The sequence below is a fragment of the Procambarus clarkii genome, chromosome 36 (assembly GCF_040958095.1).
Source record: "Procambarus clarkii isolate CNS0578487 chromosome 36, FALCON_Pclarkii_2.0, whole genome shotgun sequence".
In the NCBI taxonomy this organism is placed as follows: Eukaryota; Metazoa; Arthropoda; class Malacostraca; order Decapoda; family Cambaridae; genus Procambarus; species Procambarus clarkii.
The window spans coordinates 52697-68645 of NC_091185.1; positions in this window are offsets into that span (position 1 = coordinate 52697).

The window sequence follows — 15949 nt, forward strand, 5'->3', positions numbered from 1 at the left end:
GTGGTGGCCTTAATAGCCATACCAGTAGTTAGCCAGCAATCTTAAGGTTATCTTGAGATGATTTCGGGGCTTAGCGTCCCCCGCGGCCCTGTCCTCGACCAGGCCTTCTTTTTCTTACACATCCCCAGGAAGCAGCCCATAGCAGCTGTCTAACTCCCAGGTACTTATTTACTGATAGGTAAACAGGGTCATCAGGGTGAAAGAAAGTGCCCATTTGTTTCAGCCTCCAACGGGGGATCGAACCCGGAACCTCAGGATTATGAATCCGAAGCACTGTCCACTCGGCTGCCATGCCCCTTAAAACAACCCAAAGATAAATCTTCGACATATTTTGATGAAAATCTGAATGAAACGAAAAATGTTGGCCACAGATTGTGTGAAGATGGTGGAGGGGGGGGGATTGAGGGGGTGCAGGTTAATATGATGAGCATGATTCAGAATGATGGAAGGAGAAGGGCTCCTATGATGAATTGACCTAAGGGCCACCACCTACAGTGGCCTCGACGGGGACAAGACGGCGGCGCCTTGTCAAAGTTTAGCCTTCCTACCCCCCCCCCTTATTTTATTGAGGATTTGTCTTGTGTATATTGGGAACAAGAGGAATGACTCGGCATTTCAGACTTGAGTGGTTAAGCGGGTTCATTGGTTAATAATCCTTTGAGGGAAACAACACCCCTATTGTCTGTGTTACATTGTGGCTCATTGAGCTTGAAGCTGTTGTCCAGCCTGTCTGTGTCAAATATGACATTTTAGAGAAGTGGTCTGTATTAATGACCTCCAACTTGGTCAGTATTACAAAGGCCTCGGCTGTTATTTATTTATTTATATAACTACAAGTTATATTGGGTTTCTGATCAACCCGTCCTCTTAAAACTAACGTCACTTTTGGCTGGTATGCGCGGCGCTATGGCCAAATTTGGACGTAATTTGAAATGAAATCGACTCTCAAAAGTGACGCACTGTTCCGTTTTCTGTTTGAGTTGTCCGGCTTACTCGGCAAACTTAGAAGAGGATTCTTTCCATTAACATTTTTCATAACGTTTTGAAACTTTATGAGAATTTCCTGCCCACCTAACCTATCAGAGGACCCTTAACTTATTGTTGTTGACAAAAAAAATTCCAAATTTATTTTCATTTTGTTTTCATTTTCAAATTATGTCCATATTCGGCCATACGGGTAAACGGCTAAAGCGACGCTATTTTTAAGAGGACAGGTGACAAGGAGTACATAGCCCTATGTGTTTACATTCTTGTAAAGCAACTAGTACGCATAGGACTTCGGGCAGGTCCTTAATTTAACAGATAATATTAAGTAGGTAATTTCTAGGAAAATTTATAGGCTATAATCAATCTAAATCTATAACAATTTAAACTTTTATAGTGTTAGTCCTTCAAAGATTCGAGGTAGTGACAGTTGAACAAGTTCTGGCATGATTGTTGTTGCTGTCTTGAACTTTATCCAAAGCGGAAAATCATTGATGTGTTTTTAAAGTGAGGTTTCCATATTAGGACACAGTAGGCCAGATGGGGCCACAAGAGACTCTTACAGTTCAATATTCTATGTTGTTCGTTTAAGTCAATGATTCGTTTAACTATTCTTAAGGATTGTTTTCATATTAACTTTGAGTCCCAGATGTTTAATGGCTGGTACATCATAACTCCTAGGTAATATTTACTTAAATTTACCAGAGGGCCACCATTTCTCCATGGTGCCATCTACGGCAACAGGAAGCCGGCGGTTTGTCAAAAGTTCCCCTACGGTTCCTGAGGAGTTTGTCAATCTGTATTTTGAGCGCGCAAACTGCTGCATTATGACATTAGAGGTAGTTTCATAATATGTACACGGTGTCTTGTAGCTAAGCTAAAGGTGGCATATAATGTTCAGCAACAAGTCGCCCTAGATTGTTTAGTGTTAACGACTAGGGCGATGGAGTGGTTATAGCAGGATAGCAATTGTGCAGATAAATGGGGAAGATAATTGCAGATGAGGAGTCACAATAACGGGGGCTGAAATATGTTGACCAAACCACACACTAGAAAGTGAAGGGACGACTAGATAATTGTTTATCAAATAGATGGAAGATGTTAATTGTTTGCATCTTGTTTACTCTGCGATGTAAAATGAATTCACCTGTAAATGGTCATTTTTGACAATGTAATCACTAGGCTTCTAACGTTTAGTTTAGGGCTCAGAGACCATATACTGTACTTAAGAGGTTTTAAACATGTTATTTATATAATTTAGGCCAATAGACAGCTATATAAATTAATAATACACAGTACTTTTATCTAAGGTTAGCTAAAGGTTTGTTTTAGTGGAAGACCCTAATAAGGTAATGTGTTTCTATGTAACTTTAAAAGAACATTGATGCTTAACCATAGCCTCATGAGTCGGAGACAAAAATGTATTCCGTTAGGCTATTGCAGTCTTATCAGTCTTATCAGTCTTGCCTACTCGCTATTGTTGATACAATCTGTAATTAATCTCTATTGCAATTTCACCTTTTCCAGTGATTGGTTCCAGTGTTCTTGAAATTCATAATTGTATTTTCTTACTCGATTGTATTTGAAATAAACTGTTTATACTTACCCTGGTGCTACATAGTCTAACTGGTTTGGTGCATTCTTTTGATAATTACTTATACATGCCCTTAATATATGTAAAAAATATTTTTTCAGGAGTGTGGCACGTGTGGACAAGTTTTGGATCAGAGGAGTCAAGGTAAAGTTAACAACTAGTTCTGGGGAGGAGCGGGTGGAAGTAGATGGACGTAGAAAACTTCACATTCTTGTTACCACTAACACTGGTTTGTGCCTCGGAGAGGCTGCAGGATCCAGTAAGTTCAGTAGAGCTTCGGTTTCAACTCCTTTGACCATGTCGTAGCTCAGTCGATTACGGCAGCATCTGGGATGCTCTCGGATGCAGGTTTGAATCCTCGTCCCGGCCCTTGTGGATTTGTACACTCTTGTTAGCAGGCTGAGAGCTTTTCTTTCCCATAGATTTATTTATAGAAGAGTTAGCAATAAGTCGGCTGGGTTTATTAACGTATTGTTTTTAGGTCCCATTTAGATTATGCTGTTCAGTTTGGTTCGCCATGCTAAAGAAAGGACATAATTCACTAGAACACGTCAGTTAGGATGTCAAAGTTAATCCCGCAAATTAGAAAGCTTCCGTATGAAGAGATGTTGGAAAAACCTTAACGTGACATGATTGAAGTGTACAAGTAGATGAATGGGCATAACAAGGAAGCTATTGATAAGGCTTTAAATGAAGATAAGTTCAGATTTAGGAAATACATGGGTAAATACTGGTTTTGGTAACTGGGTTGTGGATTTGTAGAACAAATTACTGGATCATGTGCAGACGAAGAGTCACAATAACGTGGCTGAAGTATGTTGACCAGACCACACACTAGAAGGTGAAGGGACAACGACGTTTCGGTCCGTCCTGGACCATTCTCAAATCGATTGTGGATCATACTACTGGATCACTGGATCCATATTACTGGATCATAATAGGCATAGGAATCTTTGATTGGTTGAAGCTTAGGTTAGACGAATATGAATGAGTGTAGGTGGATATAAATAGGAAGTGCCACGTGCAGGACAATAGGCCATCTGCAGTTTCTTGACTTACGTTCTACTAGTTTACACTCAGAACGCGACTCTCCAATCAGCTTACATCTGTATCCTCAATTACTGCTGGTGATCAAGGGCAAACATTTAACCTTGAATGTTTAACCTTGAATTGAGAGATAGGAGAATAATCTTAAGATTAGACTTGGACTGGCTGGCATATGCATTATATATCATTAATGCATATGCCAGGGGGGGGGAGATCTCCCCAAAGGCATAAACTGCTAGGTCAGGTCATCCACAAACCCATATCCAATGACTCCAAGGTCATGGAAGCTTGACCTTCCATGAAGTTGGAGGATTGTTGGTGGGTTTGTGGATTTGGAATGAGGGAAGAGGCGGGCTGGATGAGGCAGTTTATGTCTTGGGAAGTATTTGTAATCATTTTATTTAGAGATGAGTGTGAGCAGAAATGACACGCTATAGTAGTCATTTATAGTGAAGATGATAATGTATTTTCCAAATGAGAAAAAATTATGCGTGGCGAAAACTTAAGTTGAGATAAAAGTATGTTGTCAACAGCTCTACAATAAAAGATGTCGTTGTGGAAGAGATTCCCAGCCGAAAGTCGCGCAGTTTGAACGCTCCTAGCTGGACTTTCTTTCCACACCTCGCCTGGAGCTCATCTTTGAATTCAGCTGGCTTTTTTGGGCCAGTGTGTGCTCACTGCAGCTATCCAGGGGCTCACAGCATCGGGGGAGGCCGGAGCCTCCCTAATGGACGCCATATTTTGGAGCCAAATTCTGGCTCTATGCACGTATTAGCAGTTTGATATTACGACTTTTTATACCCAAAATATGCCAAGTGCTGAAAGCGGCGTTTGGTCACATTTGTCCCAATCCCCCCTGCAGTTTTAAAAATATCCCAAACATCCCAATATCGAGGCCTGAGCCATATTTTGGAGCCAAATTCTGGCTTTCTGCACGTATTCGCAGTTTGATATTACAACTTATTATACCCAACATATGCAAAGTACTGAAAGCGGCAATGAGTCACATTTTGCACAAACTCCCCGGCAGTTTTCAAAATATCCCAAACACCCCAATTTCGAGGCCGGAGCCATATTTTGAAGCCAAATTGAGGCTCTCTGCACGAATTCGCAGTTTGATATTAAGATTTTTTATACCCAACATATGCCAAGTACTGAAAGCGGCGTTTGGTCACATTTGTCCCAAACCTTCCTGCAGTTTTCAAAATATCCCAAACATCCCAATATCGAAGCCTGAGCAATATTTTGGAGCCAAATTCTGGCTCTCTACACGTATTCGCAGTTTGATATTACGACTTTTTAAACCCAACATATGCTAAGTCCTGAAAGCGGCAATGAGTCACATTTTGCACAAACTCCCCTGCAGTTTTCAAAATATCCCAAACATCCCAATTTCGAGGCTTGAGCCATATTTTGGAGCCAAATTCTGGCTCTATGCACGTATTCGCAGTTTGATATTACGACTTTTTATACCCAACATATGCCAAGTCCTGAAAGCGGCAGTGAGTCACATTTTGCACAAACTCCCCTGCAGTTTTTGAAATATCCCAAATATCCCAATTTCGAGGCCTGAGCCATATTTTAGAGCCAAATTCTGGCTCTCTGCACGTATTCGCAGTTTGATATTACGACTTTTTCAACCCGTTCTCGCAAATTTAATTAGTCAATATTGACTTATTAAATATGTGCATAGGTGACATACTTAACATAATAGATACCCTTAAAAAGATTCATAGAAAACACCGACCTTACCTAACCTTGTTAGTATCTTAATATAAGCATCTTATTGCTTCGTAATTACAATTATTACCTAACCTATAATAGGTATAGGTTAAGTAATAATTGTAATTACGAAGCAACAAGATGCTTATCTTAAGATACTAACAAGGTTAGGTAAGGTCGGTGTTTTCTATGAATCTTTTTAGGGGTATCTATTATGTTTAGTATATCACCTATGCACGTAGTTAATAAGTCAATATTGACTTTACGAATTTGCGAGAACGGGTTGGACTTTTTATACCCAACATATGCCAAGTACTGGACGCGGCAGAGAGTCACATTTTGCACAAACTCCCCTGCAGTTTTCAAAATATCACAAACATCCCAATTTCGAGGCCTGAGCCATATTTTGGAGCCAAATTCTGGCTCTCTGCACGTATTCGCAGTTTGAAATTCCGACTTTTTTATTCCCAACATATGCCAAGTACTGAAAGCGGCGTTAGGTCATATGTGTCCCAAACTCTCCTGCAGTTTTCAAAATATCCTAAAAATCCTAATTTCGAGGCTTAGCCATATTTTGGAGCCAAATTCTGGCTCTCTACACGTATTCGCAGTTTGATATTACAACTTATTATACCCAACATATGCAAAGTACTGAAAGTGGCAATGAGTCACATTTTGCACAAACTCCCCTGCAGTTTTCAAAATATCTCAAACACCCCAATTTCGAGGCCGGAGCCATATTTAGGATCCAAATTCTGGCTCTCTGCACGTATTCGCAGTTTGATATTACGACTTTTTATACCCAAAATATGCCAAGTAATGAAAGCGGCGTTTGGTCATATTTGTCCCAATCCCCCCTGCAGTTTTCAAATTATATCAAACATCCCAACTTCGAGGCCTGAGCCATATTTTGGAGCCAAATTCAGGCTCTCTACACGTATTCGCAGTTTGAAATTACGACTTTTTATACCCAACATATGCCAATTAATTAAAGCGGGAGTGAGTCACAATTTGCACAAACTCCCATGCAGTTTTCAAAATATCCCAAATATCCCTATTTCGAGGCCTGAGCCATATTTAGGATCCAAATTCTGGCTCTCTGCACGTATTCGCAGTTTGATATTACGACTTTTTATACCCAAAATATGCCAAGTACTGAAAGTGGCGTTTGGTCACATTTGTCCCAATCCCCCCTGCAGTTTTAAAAATATCCCAAACATCCCAATATCGAGGCCTGATCCATATTTTGGAGCCAAATTCTGGCTCTCTACACGTATTCGCAGTTTGATATTACAACTTATTATACCCAACATATGCAAAGTACTGAAAGTGGCAATGAGTCACATTTTGCACAAACTCCCCTGTAGTTTTCAAAATATCTCAAACTCCCCAATTTCGAGGCCGGAGCCATATTTGAAGCCAAATTGAGGCTCTCTGCACGTATTCGCAGTTTGATATTAAGTTTTTTTATACCCAACATATGCCAAGTACTGAAAGCGGCGTTTGGTCACATTTGTCCCAAACCTTCCTGCAGTTTTCAAAATATCCCAAACATCCCAATATCGAAGCCTGAGCCATATTTAGGAGCCAAATTCTGGCTCTCTACACGTGTTTGCAGTTTGATATTACGACTTTTTAAACCCAACATATGCCATGTACTGAAAGCGGCGTTTGGTCAAATTTGTCCCAAACTCCCCTGCAGTTTTCAAAATATCCCAAACATCCTAATTTCGAGGCCTGAGCCATATTTTGGAGCCAAATTCTGGCTCTCTGCACGTATTCGCAGTTTGAAATTACGAATTTTTTATACCCAACATATGCGAAGTACTGAAAGCGGCGTTTGGTCACGTTTGTCCCAAACCTCCCTGCAGTTTTCAAAATATCCCAAACATCCCATTATCGAGGCCTGAGCCATATTTTGGAGCCAAATTCTGGCTTTCTGCACGTATTGGCAGTTTGAAATTACGACTTTTTATACAGAACGTATGCCAAGTACTGAAAGCGGCATTTTGTCATATTTGTCCCAAACCCCCCTGCAGTTTTCAAAATATCCCAAACATCCCAATTTCGAGGCCTGAGTCATATTTTAGAGCCAAATTCTGGCTCTCTGCACGTATTTGCTGTTTGAAATTGCGATTTTTTAATACCTAACATATGCCAAGTACTGAAAGCGGCATTTGGTCATATTTGTCCCAAACCCCCCTGCAGTTTTCAAAATACCCCAAATTTCCCAATTTCGAGCCCCGAGCCTTATTTTGGAGCCAAATTCTGGCTCTCTGCACGTATTCGCAGTTTGAAATTACGACTTTTTATACCCAACATATGCCAAATCCTGAACGCGGCAGTGAGTCAAATTTGTCCCAACCTCCCTGCAGTTTTCAAAATATCCCAAATATCCCAATTTCGAGGCTTGAGCCATATTTTGGAGCCAAATTCTGGCTCTCTGCACGTATTCGCAGTTTGATATTACTACTTTTTATACCCAACATATTCCAAGTACTGAAAGCGGCAGTGAGTCACATTTTGCACAAACTCCCCTGCAGTTTTCAAAATATCCAAAACATTCCAATTTCGAGGTCTGAGCCATATTTTGGAGCCAGATTATGGCTCTCTGCACGTATTCGCAGTTTGAAATTACTACTTATTATACCCAACATATGCCAAGTACTGAGAGCGGCGTTTGGTCACATTTGTCCCAATCCCCCCTGCAGTTTTCAAAATATCCCAAATTTCCCAATTTCGAGCCCTGAGCCTTATTTTGGAGCCAAATTCTGGATCTCTGCACGTATTCGCAGTTTGAAATTACGACTTTTTATACCCAACATATGCCAAGTCCTGTAAGCGGCAGTGAGTGACATTTTGCACAAACTCCCATGCAGTTTTCGAAATATCCCAAATGTCCCAATTTCGAGGCCTGAGCCATATTTTGGAGCCAAATTCTGGCTCTCTGCACGTATTCGCAGTTTGAAATTGCGACTTTTTTATACCCAACATATAACAAGTACTGAAAGCGGCGTTTGGTCACATTTGTCCCAACCTCCCTGCAGTTTTCAAAATATCCCAAATATCCCAATTTCGAGGCTTGAGCCATATTTTGGAGCCAAATTCTGGCTCTGCACGTATTCGCAGTTTGATATTACTACTTTTTATACCCAACATATGCCAAGTACTGAAAGCGGCGTTTGGCCACATTTGTCCCAATCCCCCCTGTAAATTTCAAAATATCCAGAACATCCCAATTTTGAGGCCTGAGCCATATTTTAGAGCCAAATTCTGGCTCTCTGCACGTATTCGCAGTTTGAAATTGCGAATTTTTAATACCCAACCTATGCCAAGTACTGAAAGCGGCATTAGGTCATTTTTGTCCCAAACTCTCCTGCAGTTTTCAAAATATCCCAAACATCCCAATTTCGAGGCCTGAGCCATATTTTGGAGCTAAATTCTGGCTCGATGCACGTATTCGCAGTTTGAAATTTCGACTTTTTATACCCAACATATGCCAAGTTCTAAACGCGGCAGTGAGTCACATTTTGCACAAACTCCCCTGCAGTTTTCAAAATATCACAAATATCCGAATTTCGAGGCCTGAGCCATATTTTGGAGCTAAATTCAGGCGCTCTGTGCGTATTCGCTGTTTGATATTACGACTTTTTTTACCCAACATATGCGAAGTACTGAAAGCGGCGTTTGGTCACATTTGTCCCAAACCTCCCTGCAGTTTTCAAAATATCCCAAACATCCCAATTTTGAGGCCTGAGCCATATTTTGGAGCCAAATTCTGGCTCGATGCACGTATTCGCAGTTTGAAATTTCGACTTTTTATACCCAACATATGCCAAGTTCTAAACGCGGCAGTGAGTCACATTTTGCACAAACTCCCCTGCAGCTTTCAAAATATCCTAAATATCCCAAATTCGAGGCCTTAGCCATATTTCGGAGCCAAATTCTGGGCCTGTAGCCGGGCTATTTCTGGGCCTGTACCCGGGCTATTTCTGGGCCTGTACCCAGGCCATTTCTGGGCCTGTACCCAGGCCATTTCTGGGTCTGTACCCGGGCCATTTCTGGGCCTGTACCCGGGCCATTTCTGGGCCTGTACCCGGGCCATTTCTGGGCCTGTACCCGGGCCATTTCTGGGCCTGTACCCGGGCCATTTCTGGGCCTGTACCCGGGCCATTTCTGGGCCTGTACCCGGGCCATTTCTGGGCCTGTACCCGGGCCATTTCTGGGCCTGTACCCGGGCCATTTCTGGGCCTGTACCCGGGCCATTTCTGGGCCTGTACCCGGGCCATTTCTGGGCCTGTACCCGGGCCATTTCTGGGCCTGTACCCGGGCCATTTCTGGGCTTGTACCCGGGCCATTTCTGGGCCTGTACCCGGGCCATTTCTGGGCCTGTACCCGGGCCATTTCTGGGCCTGTACCCGGGCCATTTCTGGGCCTGTACATGGGCCATTTCTGGGCCTGTACCCGGGCCATTTCTGGGCCTGTACCCGGGCCATTTCTGGGCCTGTACCCGGGCCATTTCTGGGCCTGTACTCGGGCCATTTGTGGGCCTTTACTCGGGCCATTTCTGGGCCTGTACCCGGGCCATTTCTGGGCCTGTACCCGGGCCATTTCTGGGCCTGTACCCGGGCCATTTCTGGGCCTGTACCCGGGCCATTTCTGGGCCTGTACCCGGGCCATTTCTGGGCCTGTACCCGGGCCATTTCTGGGCCTGTACCCGGGCCATTTCTGGGCCTGTACCCGGGCCATTTCTGAGCCTGTACCCGGGCCATTTCTGAGCCTGTACCGGGCCATTTCTGGGCCTGTCCCCTGGCCATTTCTGGGCCTGTCCCCTGGCCATTTCTGGGCCTGTCCCCGGGCAATTTCTGGGCTTGTACCCGGGCCATTTCTGGGGCTGTACTAGGGCCATTTCTGGGCCTGTACCAGGGCCATTTCTGGGCCTGTAACAGGGCCATTTCTGGGCCTGTACCCGGGTAATTACTGGGCCTGTACCCGGGCCATTTCTGAGCCTGTACCAGGGCAATTTCTGGGCCTGTACCAGGGCCATTTCTGGGCCATTTCTGGGCCTGTACATGGGCCATTTCTGGGCCTGTACCCGGCCCATTTCTGGGCCTGTACCCGGGCCATTTCTGGGCCTGTACCCGGGCCATTTCTGGGTCTGTACCCGGGCCATTTCTGGGTCTGTACCCGAGCCATTTCTGGGCCTGTACCTGGGCCATTTCTGAGCCTGTACCAGGGCAATTTCTGGGCCTGTACCAGGGCCATTTCTGGGCCATTTCTGGGCCTGTACATGGGCCATTTCTGGGCCAGTACCCGGGCCATTTCTGAGCCTGTACCTGGGCCATTTCTGGGCCTGTACCCGGGCCATTTCTGGGCCTGTACCCGGGCAATTTCTGGGCCTGTACCCGGGCCATTTCTGGGCCTGTACCAGGGCCATTTCTGGGCCTGTACCAAGGCCATTTCTGGGCCTGTACCTGGGCCATTTCTGAGCCTGTACCAGGGCAATTTCTGGGCCTGTACCAGGGCCATTTCTGGGCCTGTACATGGGCCATTTCTGGGCCTGTACCCGGGCCATTTCTGGGCCTGTACCCGGGCCATTTCTGGGTCTGTACCCGGGCCATTTCTGGGTCTGTACCCGAGCCATTTCTGGGCCTGTACCCGGGCCATTTCTGGGCCTGTACCCGGGCCATTTCTGGGCCGGTACCCGGGCCATTTCTGGGCCTGTACCCGGGCCATATCTGGGCCTGTACCCGGGCCATTTCTGGGCCTGTACCCGGGCCATTTCTGGGCCTGTACCCGGGCCATTTCCCGGGCCAAGTTGGGTATAAAAAGTTGTAATTTCAAACTGCGAATACGTGCAAAGAGCCAGAATTTGGCTCCAAAATATGGCTCAGGCCACAAAATCGGGATATTTGGGATATTTTGAAAACTGCAGGGGAGTTTGTGCAAAATGTGACTCACTGCCTCTTTCAGTACTTGGCATATGTTGGGTATAAAAAGTCAAATTTCAAACTGCGAATACGTGCAGAGAGCCAGAATTTGGCTGCAAAATATGGCTCAGGCCTCGAAATTGGGATGTTTGGGATATTTTGAAAACTGCAGGGAGGTTTGGGTCAAATTTGACCAAACGCCGCTTTCAGTACCTGGCATATGTTGGGTATAAAAAGTAATAATTTGAAACTGCGAATACGTGCAGAGAGCCAAAATTTGGCTACAAAATATTGTTCAGGCCTCGAAATTAAGATATTTTGAAAACTGCAGGGGAGTTTGTGCAAAATGTGACTCAATGCCGCTTTCAGTACTTGGCATTTGTGGGGTATAAAAAGTCGTAATTTCAAACTGCGAATACGTGCAGAAAGCAAGAATTTGGCTCCAAAATATGGCTCAGGCCTCAAAATTGGGATGTTTGGGATATTTTGAAAACTGCAGGGGAGTTTGTGCAAAATGTGACTCACTGCCGCTTTCAGTACTTGGCACATGTTGGGTATAAAAAGTCTTATTTCAAAATTCGAATACGGGCAGAGAGCCAGAATTTGGCTCCAAAATATGGCTCAGGCCTCAAAATTGGGATATTTGGGATATTTTGACAACTGCAGGGGAGTTTGTGCAAAATGTGATTCAATCCCGCTTTCAGTACTTGGCATATGTTGGGTATAAAAAGTCGAATTTCAAACTGCGAATACGTGCAGAGAGCCAGAATTTGGCTCCAATATATGGCTTAGGCCTCGAAATTGGGATGTTTTTGATATTTTGAAAACTGCAGGGGAGTTTGTGCAAAATGTGACTCACTGCCGCTTTCAGTACTTGGCATATGTTGGGTATAAAAAGTCGTAATATCAAACTGCGAATAAGTGCAGAGAGCCAGAATTTGGCTCAAAAATATGGCTCAGGCTTCGAAATTTTGATGTTTGGGATATTTTTAAAACTGCAGGGAGGTTCGGGACAAATGTGACCAAACGCCGCTTTCCATACTTGCCACATGTTGGGTATAAAAAGTCGTAATTTCAAAATGCGAATACGTGCAGAGAGCCAGAATTTGGCTCCAAAATATGGCTCAGGCCACAAAATTGGGATATTTGGGATATTTTCAAAACTGCAGGGGAGTTTGTGTAAAATGTTACTCACTGCCGCTTTCAGTACTTGGCATATGTTGGGTATAAAAAGTCGAATTTCAAACTGCGAATACGTGCAGAGAGCCAGAATTTGGCTCCAATATATGGCTTAGGCCTCGAAATTGGGGTGTTTGGGATATTTTGAAAACTGCAGGGGAGTTTGTGCAAAATGTGACTCACTGCCGCTTTCAGTACTTGGCATATGTTGGGTATAAAAAGTCGTAATTTCAAACTGCGAATACATGCAGAGAGCCAGAATTTGGCTCCAAAATATGGCTCAGGCCTCGAAATTTGGACGTTTGGGATATTTTGAAAACTGCAGGGAGGTTTGGGTCAAATGTTACCAAACGCCGCTTTCAGTACCTAGCATATGTTGGGTATAAAAAGTCGTAATATCAAGCTGCGAATACGTGCAGAGAGCCAGAATTTGGCTCCAAAATATGGCTCAGGCTTCGAAATTGGGATGTTTGGGATATTTTTAAATCTGCAGGGGGGATTGGGGCAAATGTGACCAAACGCCGCTTTCCATACTTGGTATATGTTGGGTATAAAAAGTCGTAATTTCAAACGGCGAATACGTGCAGAGAGCAAGAATTTGGCTCCAAAATATTGCTCAGGCCTCGAAATTGGGATATTTCGAAAACTGCAGGGGGGATTGGGACAGATGTGACCAAACGCCGCTTTTACTACTTGGCATATGTTGGGTATAAAAAGTAGTAATTTCAAACTGCGAATACGTGCATAGAGCCAGAATTTGGCTACAAAATATGGCTCAGGCCTCGAAATTGGGATGTTTGGGATATTTTGAAAATTGCGGGGGGGATTGAGACAAATGTGACCAAACGCATTGGCATATGTTGGGTATAAAAAATTCGTAATTTCAAACTGCGAATACGTGCAGAGAGCCAGAATTTGGCTCCAAAATCTGGCTCAGGCCTCGAAATTAGGATATTTGGGATATTTTGAAAACTGCAGGGGTGATTGTGCAAAATGTGACTCACTGCTGCTTTCAGTACTTTGCATATGTTGGGTATAAAAAGTCGTAATTTCAAACTGCGAATACGTGCAGAGAGCCAGAATTTGGCTCCAAAATATGGCTCGGGCATCGAAATTGGGATATTTTGGATATTTTGAAAAGTGCAGGGGAGTTTGTGCAAAATGTGACTCACTGCAGCTTTCAGTACTTGGAAGATGTTGGGTATAAAAGTCGTAATTTAAAACTGCGAATACGTGCAGAGAGCCAGAATTTGGCTCCAAAATCTGGCTCAGGCCTCGAAATTAGGATATTTGGGATATTTTGAAAACTGCAGGGGTGATTGTGCAAAATGTGACTCACTGCTGCTTTCAGTACTTTGCATATGTTGGGTATAAAAAGTCGTAATTTCAAACTGCGAATACGTGCAGAGAGCCAGAATTTGGCTCCAAAATATGGCTCGGGCATCGAAATTGGGATATTTTGGATATTTTGAAAAGTGCAGGGGAGTTTGTGCAAAATGTGACTCTCTGCCACTTTCAGTACTTGGCATATGTTGGGTATAAAAAGTCATAATATCAAAATATGAATACGTGCAGAGAGCCAGACGTTGGCTCCAAAATATGGCTCAGCCCTCGATATTGGGATGTTTGGAATATCTTGAAAACTGCAGGGAGGTTTGGGACACATGTAACCAAACGCCGGTTTCAGTACTTGGCATATGTTGGGTACAAAAATGTCGTAATTTCAAACTGCGAATACGTGCAGAGAGCTTGAATTTGGCTCCAAATTATGGCTCAGGCCTCGAAATTGGGATATTTCGGATATTTTGTAAACTGAAGGGAGGTTTGGGACAAATGTAACCAAACTTCGCTTTCAGTATTTGGCATATGTTGGGTATAAACAAGTCGCAATTTCAAACTGCGAATACGTGCAGAGAGCCAGCATTTTGCTCCAAAACATGGCTAATGCCTCGAAATTGGGATATTTGGGATATTTCGAAAACTGCAGGGGAGTTTGTGCAAAATGTGACTCACTGCCGCTTTGAGGACTTGGCATATGTTGGGTATAAAATGTCGTAATTTCAAACCGAGAAAACGTGCATAGAGCCAGAATTTGGCTCCAATATATGGCTCAGGCCTCGAAATTGGGATATTTAGGATATTTTGAAAACTGCAGAGGAGTTTGTTCAAAATGTGACTCTCTGCCGCTTTCAGTACTTGGCATATGTTGGGTATAAAAATTCGTAATATCAAAATATGAATACGTGCAGGGAGTCAGAATTTTGCTCCAAACTATGGCTCAGGACTCGAAATTAGCATGTTTGGGATATTTTGAAAACTGCAGGGAGGTTTGGGACAAATGTGACCAAACGCCGCATTCAGTACTTGGCATTTGTTGGGTATAAAAAGTCGTAATTTCAAACTGCGAATACGTGCTGAGAGCTAGAATTTGGCTCCAAAATATGGCTCAGGCCTCGAAATTGAGATGTTTAGGATATTTTGAAAACTGCAGGGGAGATTGGGACTAATTTGACCAAACGGCGGTTTCAGTACTTGGCATATGTTGAGTATTAAATTTGCAATTTCAAACTGCGAATACGTGCAGAGACCCAGAATTTGGACCCAAATTATGGCTGAGGCCTCGAAATTGGGATATTTGGGATATTTTTGAAAACTGCATGGGAGTTTGTGCCAAATGTGACTCAATGCCGCACTCAGGACTTGGCATATGTTGGGTATAAAAAGTCGTAATTTCAAACTGCGAATACGTGCAGAGCACCAGAATTTGGCTCCAAAATATGCCTCAGGCCTCGAAATTGGGATATTTGGGATATTTTGAAAACTGCAGGGAGGTTTGTGACATTTGTGACCATTTTCAGTACTTGGCATATGTTGGGTATAAAAAAGTCGTAATTTCAAACTGCGAATACGTGCAGAGAGCCAGAATTTGGCTCCAAAATATGGCTCAGGTCTCGAAATTGGGATGTTTGGGATATTTTGAAAACTGCAAGGGAGTTTGTGCGAAATGTTACTCACTGCTGCTTTCAGGACTTGGCATATGTTGGTTATAAAATGTCGTAATTTCAAACCGCGAATACGTGCATAGAGCCAAAATTTGCCTCCAAAATATGGCTAAGGACTCGAAATTGGGATGTTTGGGATATTTTGAAAACTACAGGGGAGTGTGCGCCAAATGTGACTCTCTGCCACTTTCAGTACTTGGCATATGTTGGGTATAAAAAGTCATAATATCAAAATATGAATACGTGCAGAGAGCCAGACGTTGGCTCCAAAATATGGCTCAGCCCTCGATATTGGGATGTTTGGGATATCTTGAAAACTGCAGGGAGGTTTGGGACAAATGAAACCAAACGCCGCTTTCAGTACTTGGCATATGTTGGGTACAAAAATGTCGTAATTTCAAACTGCGAATACGTGCATAGAGCCAGAATTTGGCTCCAAAATATGGCTCAGGCCTCGAAATTGAGATGTTTAGGATATTTTGAAAACTACA